We start from the raw sequence: 9,492 nt of genomic DNA on the forward strand, positions 1-9,492 counted from the left end.
GCCAGTGATACATGACTGATGTTGCTCTTCATTCTCCAGGTTTGGTAAAGAACCCTTATTAATCTAATGGAACAAATTCCTTGTTGTTGCCATCTATGTTTGTAGTTAATGCATAATAGCTTGACTGTGTTTCATGCTTTTGATTTCCATTTCATATTTTGTCTTTGCGTCTATATAATTCTACCATGCCGATTCTGTGCTGTTATGTATGTATGTATCAAATATATTTATGCAAGTATTATATTTACATAACGTTTCATTACAAAACCAAATCAGAGAGACAGAACTATTGGGCCAGGTCTATCATCTTCAGCACAAAAGCTAATGTCAATACAACATGTTTTGTGGGACATCAAAGACAAGTGAGAAAAGTGATGGATGGTGGTATCCTCGGTATCTGTATTTAATACCACCCACATAACAACAGGCACACCATTTGATTTTAAACCACTGGTGCCTATCAAATATGCATTATGCACAAGTCAGCTGACCCAATCAGCCAGTGCCACACTGTCCTTTGGTGGGGTGAGTGTCTCAAGCTATCAGCAAAGGAAATCTCAGCTAATAATCGTGCTCTTCCACCATTGCCTCTTGCATGCAGACAGGGTCACAGACAGAGATGGCTCCAACCTAAATAGATCCAGATTGCAGAACATATGGCATACGGCTCTTGCAGGTTTTTGACTCCCCAGTGTGCCCTTAACCATGACCAAAATAAAAATCCCTTCTGACGTGGATGAATGTGGACAATTGCACCTAACACTTACCAGGTTTGGGACAATGGACCGGAAGTGGAACATTACTGAATGAATAGAATTCAAGTCATCAGCACAGATGGAGCACATGATTCATTAGCAAAGAGGGTTTGTTTTGTTTTACGCATTTAAAAGAATGGAATAGGATGGATCATCCAGAACCCTCCTCACATGTGTGCTGCGCACTTAAGGTTTGTGATTAGCAAATGAAAATGCAGTAATGTGCATCAGTGGGTCTGTGCACTTTGCACCTCTGTAATAAGGTAGTTTTGCATTCACAAAGAACAGCTGAAGGAACATATTATATGTGTAGAGTGAATTTGTGTGCATATAGAAAAGGTGCTGTTTTGATTCGGGATAATACATGTTTTAATGTGGTGTGTAATAAAAAATATTTTGTATGTTTGGCTTGTAAAGAATTACACTTAATAAAACTGCAGTAAAAAAGGACAACTCGGTTTGCATTCCCAACAACAGGCTACAGCTTTATTGATTTTGAGAAAGACTAATGTGTAACAACCACTGTCACCTTCAGGTTGTGTGATGCAGCTAAATGCAGAGGCGTTCAGTTATTTTTGGTCATGGCTTGTGAATCTGTGTGCATCTCAGTCATTTTCCAAAAAAAGGAAAAAAAAACCTTGCAGGATGTAGACACAGTGTGCTTTTTATTTCTACCAAAGAAAACAGTCTAAATCTACAACCAAAAATATTTTTCACTACTGTCATTGGCTCTGCTCCTCCATGCTTTCAAATCAGTAATTATAGAACAGATGAGTTGTGTGCAATGTCACAAGACGGCTGGAGCCAGGAGGACCAGCGTCTTGTGTCAGTGAGCATTGAATGGAAGCAGCAACCAACGTTTTCCTGTGAAGCTTTCGTCCTGAAGGTCATTTGGGTTGCATGAGCTGTGTTCAGCCTCTGCAGAGCACTACTGCCAACGCAAAGGTCATGAATGCTATACGAATATCATAAAGCCAGTGTGTCATCATCAGTAAAGCATGGAGAAGGTCCACATAGTATCAATATAGAAGTCAGAAATCAGTCCAGGGAAAAAATATTGCATTAAATGACAAATATGATCGGAGAGAGACAAATTTTAAGCCTTAATCCACATTTTTTAAATTTATTTGTGAGCACTGTATTCAGGAAACCACCCTTTTACACATTATAACATCATTATTATAATTAACAAACCAAGTGAAGAGCAATGTGGATGGTTCTATTTTCAGTACAACATTTTAAATCATATTTAAAAGAACTACTGGATGATCAGCAATTTTGTTCAAACATTCCTGTTCCCCAGAGGATGAAGCCTAACAACTTTGGTCTCTTGACTTTTCCTGTAGCACCTCAAGCAGGCCAAAGTTTTCTGCTACACTATATTCATGTCAAATTTGGTCACCGGCTGTTTATTGCATAATCATTGCATAACAGTAGTGAATAGAAATGTGTACTAATTCACATTTGCTTTTGCCAGTATGCCTTTTAAATTCAGTTAAAATGTGTGTTATCTTGGGAAGGAAACCTAACTACTTTGTCATTAATGTGCCTATTAGTCTTGTTATTGTGACTTCCTGCAAAGCAGAAGGAAAGATTTGGGTGTTTAGAATTGTAAATCTTGCATAGCTTTCATAGACACACACAATACTACAATAGTGATTGCGATTTACTAGATGGCAAGCTTGGCTTCTACATTCCAGAACATCTTCAGAGATTTGATGGAGACAAAGTCCTTTGAGGAAGACCTTCATCTTGTCCCATTTCTGCTCCTCATCACAGACAGCAAACCTGAGTGACCGTAGGGCAGAACACTGAGGAAGTCTACAGGAGCAAACAGAGCTGAGATGTGAGAGCAGTCAGACAAGGTGTCAGTATGACACATCCTTGCTTTGGCCTGTCCCCACAGAGCAGCAACAATGTGCAGTGACAAGAGGTGGGAGCAGACTGACTGCTGCTCTAACTGGTCCAGGCAGCACAGGAGCACCTGAGTGTACTTGAGTCTACACTCACAGACCAACTGCTGTCAGTCCTCACTCAGCACCCTGCTGCACCGCCAGAGCCTTAACAAACTGACATAGGCAAGCTGTGCGATTTATTTGCCACCGCAACCACTTTTCACGTCTTAGCCTGCCTTTATCACAGAGCGAGCGAGAGAGAGAGAGAGGGGGAGAGAGAGAGAGAGAGAGAGAGAGAGTACAACTTTTGTGCAATTGGTGGAAGTTAAAGGTTTTCAGTGGATGGTAACAGTTGAAATTGAAGTTGATACAAAAATATGCTCAGTGTCCTGATCAGATATGATAAAAAAAAAGGTTTTCATATTGTGAATCAGTGCATAGTATACTGTGTCCTTTTTACATAAACAAACTTAGGAAGCATGTAGAGAGAAGTCTGTCAGAATTTTTATTTATTTATTTATTTATTTACAGAAGAAATATGCAAGAGGAGGTGAAAGTTGCTCAATGTTTATCTACCAAATAAATACAGTGTAGGAAAAGTGAAAACTGCAAGCTGCACAGGTCACAGCAAAATCAAACAGGAAATGAGTTATTCAAAGTTCACAGCTAAGTTCAAACTCTTGGTACATAAAGTTGACATTTCCCTTTGTCTTGCATTGTGACGTCCTGTACTGCAGCTTAGACTAACTACATAATACTCTCATTCCACAACAGCAGCCACCAACTTAAGTGAATCTAAAAGCCACTGTGTATAAAAAAAAATTTGAATTTCAAATTAGTTTGAAAGATCCAACAATCACATTATAATTCCACACAGAGTGACTTGAATATAACTAATGCTTCGTTCATTGTTATCTCTTGCATAAAAAGCCTGCTACTTAATGTCCCTCGACATGATAAATGGTATTGCATTTTAAATCTGAGTCTAGCAGACAGTTACTGACAAAAAATGAAATCACGACAAATAAAGTTCTTTACAGGTCAGGGCATTTACTGTCATTTCATAAGCAGCATGCTGAGGCTGCTGAGAGCAAGTGGCAGTCCATTATCCTCAATCTCACCAAACTGCTGTTTTCTTCCACTGTTCTCAAAAGACAATAAGTGTAGTTGAGCAAATGTCAAGTAGTTGAGCTATATCAGCCGGGGTTTTAGCTGAAATGCAGTACAAATTAGAGGTGTGGAGTTTCAATATCAAGGATGAAAGTTCAGATTTCTCAACCTCTATCGCCGCCATTTTGACTAGTGTTTTTATAATCTGTCTCTTGAGAGTCTTTTAACTTTATAGAAGTTTTTAAGTACTGTTTTAAGTCAATTAATTAGACTTGCAGGATTACTCCAAAACATCAGGAAATGTGAAATAAGAATATTCTTGCTGTAAATATCCTTCTCATCTTGGCTTGTGGTATCTGTACATTTTGTTCAGCTTGCTTGACTAGATTAAAGAGTGTTGTTAGTTCAGCCTCATGGTTTAGATATATGTATGGAGGTAGTGTGGAGTATCTAATGACAATGTTACACACATGCAGTGCGTTGCACAATTAATTATACGGTATTTTTAAAAAGAGTAATATGTGGCAGATATTATTTAAAGCAGCTCCCCATATTTAGCCAGGTGGTTCCATCAAGTAGGGCTTTAGTTTCTAGGAAAGTGTGAGAAATCTGATTTACAAGATGCTTCACATTCCACATTTCCAATCTGCAATTTATTTTTTTTAAAAGGCAAGATGCTTCTTTAAAGTGGAAACAGACAATTTTGCAACCCCCTCAAACAAACATGTTTGTTTCTTCTGTTTCCTTGTAGCTCCAGGTTTGTTTTCTGGCTGCCTGGTTACTGTCCAAAGCAAGAATCAACCGTAAGAATCCCAGCTTGAGCTAAAAGTTTTGATCTCAGTACTATGACAAAGACAGAAGTAGATAGGTTTTGTTTCCTACTGATCTAGCAGAAAGAATACCAACTCAGTGTTGGTTCTGAACCTCCTCAAGTCCCTGTGGTAAGGGGAAAGACATGTCGGCAGGGGAAAAGCCTGGAGCTCTGTCCATCGAGAGAGTGCCTGTCCTTTTATTCTTGTTTTACGTTGGTATCGCTCTCCCTATTCGCCTTCTTTGCCACCTCCTTGAGGCGCAAGACTGTGAGAATACGTTAGTGACATTGTCACATTTAACACTCACTGACACTCATGACTGAAAACTTGAAGATCCGGTCCCCCATATGGCTTACAGATCAAGCTATCAACTCTCCTCCTTTTGCAGCTGTCAACACGGCCAGACTTATGTGATTTTTGTCTTTTTTAATAGATTTCTTTTTCAAGGTGATGGCTATGTTGAAGTTGATGATATATATTGTGTGAGAGAGATGTAGTTCACTGAGCAGTTTTACACAAAACAAAAGCAATACTTTAGTATTTTACAAAAAAAATAAAAAGAAAGAAAGAAATGCAGGTTCATCCTTTCCCAGAGACAGACTGTCTTGTTCACTGTATACGTGTTTATAAAGTCCTGATTTTGTGCTGTTATTGGCTGGGAGCTACGAAGTGCTAAACAAAGAACCCACAAATGTCTCGAAACACACCAAAGTGCTGAGAAAATAAGAGAATATAGGCCGAGGGCAGCAAGGTCTCTGTAGATACAGACACATTAGTGATGACTGAGAGAAATTAGTATTCTGTAAATCTGAATATTGTTTGTTTTTTTCAAGAAATTGCTGAATATTATATCTTATTAATGGTCAATAAGCACCCATTAAACAGGATAACAGGAAGTGTAACTACTTTGATACCCTACACTTTAAGTGAATATGGAGACAGCAGTATTAGAACATATGGGTGGCTTTCTCTCTCTCTCTCACACACACACACACACGCACACACACACCTACTTGAACTGTGTAACAGATGCAGTGCAAAACAATGGAGAGACTCATCCAATGCACGTCGTGTAGGAGGACTGATTTTTGGCAGTCTGCATTTTGAAAATGTGTAAAAATACAAGGCAATGAGTCAACACTCAGATACTCCGCAGCTCGAGTAAAACACAACATGCGTGACAGTTGAATCAATAAAACGTGAGTAGGCAGATATCTACTGTGTTCACTTTGAAGTGTACAGGGGCGGGTGCCCTCACGTACAGTTCCTTTGATGCTGGCAACCTTAAAAAGCATGCATTTACCTTCCAGCAGTATGACAGAAGCTACTTACGGAAAGCTGCCTCCAGAAAAGAAAATGAGGGCAAAGAAACTATTTTGGCTGTCACTTTGACACTTTGCAGATAACTTCTCTGCATGTTAATTTGCTACAGGCCCCACCTCGCAGGAAGTGGCATGGACTAATAGCAGACTCTTGTGCTGTGATTGGCCGCTGGTGGTGGCCGTGGGAGGAAGTTGATATTTCAGGACACAGCACATAAATCGGATTAACACATAATTGACATGTTTACTGGGGTATTTATAGCCTCCATTTGATTGGAAAGTAGGTAAAAAGACTAAATTCATGGTCCAATTACATTTGAGGATATAATTGGTGGGTACACATGTGCCCACGCTACTTTACAAATCTGATTTACATTGCAGTGTGCTTGAAATTAATTGAGGGTGACCTTTAAATAGCGTATGTAACTGAAATATTTCTTGCAGCTGCGGTGACCACTTTCATGTTGAATGTAAAAATGGTGAAACATTACAAATGAATATGATAAAATTAAATATACAACCCTCCTTATAGCTGAATGTCACATAGTAGAGCTACAAGAGGAGAGCATTGGTGTGTGAAATTTGCCTAAATTACATTTTCTGTAGAAAGAAGTAACAAATTAAGACAAACTAAAAAGGGTCTCTAAGCCCTCTAATAGTCTTCAGCCTTTTCATGCTTTGTGTGCTTTATTGGCTTCGCCTTATATGATATCAATGTTTAAAAGTTACAAACAACTACATCTCACTGCCATCTAAAGCTAGCAGCAAGCAATGGTTTTATGGGTGGGTTCTCATTTTGTTTGTGTCATACACACAGCATGCACGCATGCTATACTATATGTACGAGTATTGGGACACCTGACAATTACATCAACAGGGACTTTAATGACATCACATTCTAAACACATGGACATTAATATGCAGTTGGTGTCCCCTTTACAGATGTAATAGCTCCACTCTTCTGGGCAGACTTTACACAAGATTTTGAAATGTTCCTGTGGGAATTTTTGTCCATTCATGCAGTAGAGCAATAGTGAGGTCAGGCGCTGATGTTGGACCAAAAGGCCTGGCTAGCAATCTCTGTTTCAGTTCATCCCAGAGGTGCTGGATGGGGTTGAGGTCAGGTCTCTGTGTGGGCCAGTCAAGCTCTTCCACACCAAACTCATCCAGCCATGTCTTTATGGACTTTGCTTTGTGCACTGGGACACAGTCATGCTGGAACAGAAAAGGACCTTCCACAAACTGTTGTCACAAACATTCTGTATATGCCAAAGTCTGTACACTCTGTGCTTAACATAAAATGTTAATGCTCGTTTTGTGTCGTCTTCCTTCGCTTCTCCATAAAATAAAATGTTAATGCATACTCTTCATTTCATACATCAGACTTGCACAACGATATATTTTGCGCATGGTAGCTGAATATCTCATGTCTATCTGCTGTAGGAACAACCAAAAAAAAGACTCTTTCTTAATCATTCAGTGTTTACATACGGGGGTGTAAGGGACACATTGCGAGATAGTAAAATTGTAGCGCTTCAGATCTCTTTCCCCATGCTTAATCAAAGCTTACTTAATTACTGGGGCAGATTAAAAATAGCAAAGCCAGTGTGTGTCCATGTTCCCCCATCAGCCCCCACAGCCTGTCAGAGCTGGCAACTGAGCCTGTGGGCAGCATATGTGAAAGACTCATCTGCTACTATCCTTTCTCCCTTTAATGAATTTACTACATCACACGTAAACATTTCATCCTCTTCTCCCGTTAACTGATAGTGATGACACATATCAGGAGTCAGCGCAGGAGGCAAACCACTGAGGCGGGCACTCCTCCAAGGCACAATGGTGCTCATTCCCCGAGAGTAACGCCTGTTGACATGGCTGCTGAGAGACTGGACATCTAAGGGGGGCGACACACAAAGTCCACAAGGGCTGCCTGCTATTTCATGTGCTAAAACAAAATGTCAACATGTTGGACCAGGCCTGTTCCTGCTCTTTACTTCGGGGAATTTTATTCAACATTTTTATGTCACTGTGACCCAAATAGACACAAATAAGACCACAAAGCCCAATTTAAATAGATTTTATACCTTGGACTTGTTTTTGTTGAACTAGTGCTGAATTATGTAACAGTGTTCAGTGCACTTGGAGAGATGCTCATGGTGAAAATGAAAAGTGTAATTATAAAAGTCCTAATACTCAAATTGGGAACAGTCATACCAAATAATTTGACAGACGGCATGAACTGGCCAAATGTACCACCAACCCAACCAAGAAGATAATTTCTGAAATACTGTGTGATGACATAGTAAAGAATAAAACAGCTTTGGAAGTCAGAACAAACATCAGAAATATATTTTAGCAAGTCCTGATTTAACAAGCTATTGCAAGAAGCAGCCACAAACAAGTAAAGAAATGTTGTGTTGGCAGTATGCTGTATGCGCACATGTGTTTAATGAAATAAACAATCCGGTTTCTATTTTATTTATTATAACAAAATTAACCTAATTTTGCTTAGGAAAACAACACATGCAGTTTGATTTTTTCATGCTACCTGTGTGATTCTGATGATGTCAGTGTCAGTTGGTCTCTTTGGTCTCCTAAAACTTGATTTCCATGAAAGTTTATACAGACATTAATGAACCCCAGGTGAGGAATCCTGCAGCCTTTGGTAATGCCTGAATTTTTCATTTAGTGATATCGGCAGGTCAAATGTGACATTCCCATGAGTCTCAGCATTACTTTGTGCTAACAACTACATTTTAGCATGCTAAAACAATGAGCTAAGACAGAACATTACTTTTAAGAATAGCATGTTTACAAATTACAGCCATTAAAAAGCAACTTGATAGGTTACAGCGATACTAACTCAGAAAAGTAACTCATTCCTACATTTCAACTGCATGACAAAAAATGAAAACCCCTTTAGTTTCAGTGCAAAAATAAGTTCAGACAGCAATCACTACCCACATACTTAGTTCAATAAATGAAAAAATTAAACTCACAAAATGTCAAGACAGAAAATATGATCACCCATTTTCTATATCCGCTTTATCCATGCAGGGTCGCGGGGGGACTGGAGCCTATCCCAGCTTGCTACAGGTTACTTGGTTATCTTTCCACTGTTCCAACAATCACCAACTTGGCAACTTGGTCAAAATAATTCCTCGATTTGTCGCATTAGATGTGAAATGCTGGCTTCTTCCCTGCTGTCTCTCTTTGCCTCTCAGCTGCTCACTGAACAGCAGCTCACTTGTTTTTCGGGGACTGACCATTCAGTTAGCAAATAACAAAAATCTTCCACAGAAAAACCAATAATGTACTCAGCCAATTACTGACACATAATCGTCTAATCTCCCAGTACTGGTGGTTTCATAACAGATGTAACCAACCAGTCCCTAAAATCAATATACAATCAATGGCTACAATAGAAATACAGACAACAGATAACAGATTGCTTCTTTTTTAATGTGGAAAAATTCCATGTTAAATCTAATGATGTGTTCCAACTGTTTTGCTAGTTCACAACATCAACTTAATGGTTCAGTGTTTAGGATTTAGGGGAATTTAGGAACAGGAACATGTTCAGAATTATGTTTTCATC

Source organism: Scatophagus argus, chromosome 4 (assembly GCF_020382885.2).
Source record: "Scatophagus argus isolate fScaArg1 chromosome 4, fScaArg1.pri, whole genome shotgun sequence".
In the NCBI taxonomy this organism is placed as follows: domain Eukaryota; kingdom Metazoa; phylum Chordata; class Actinopteri; family Scatophagidae; genus Scatophagus; species Scatophagus argus.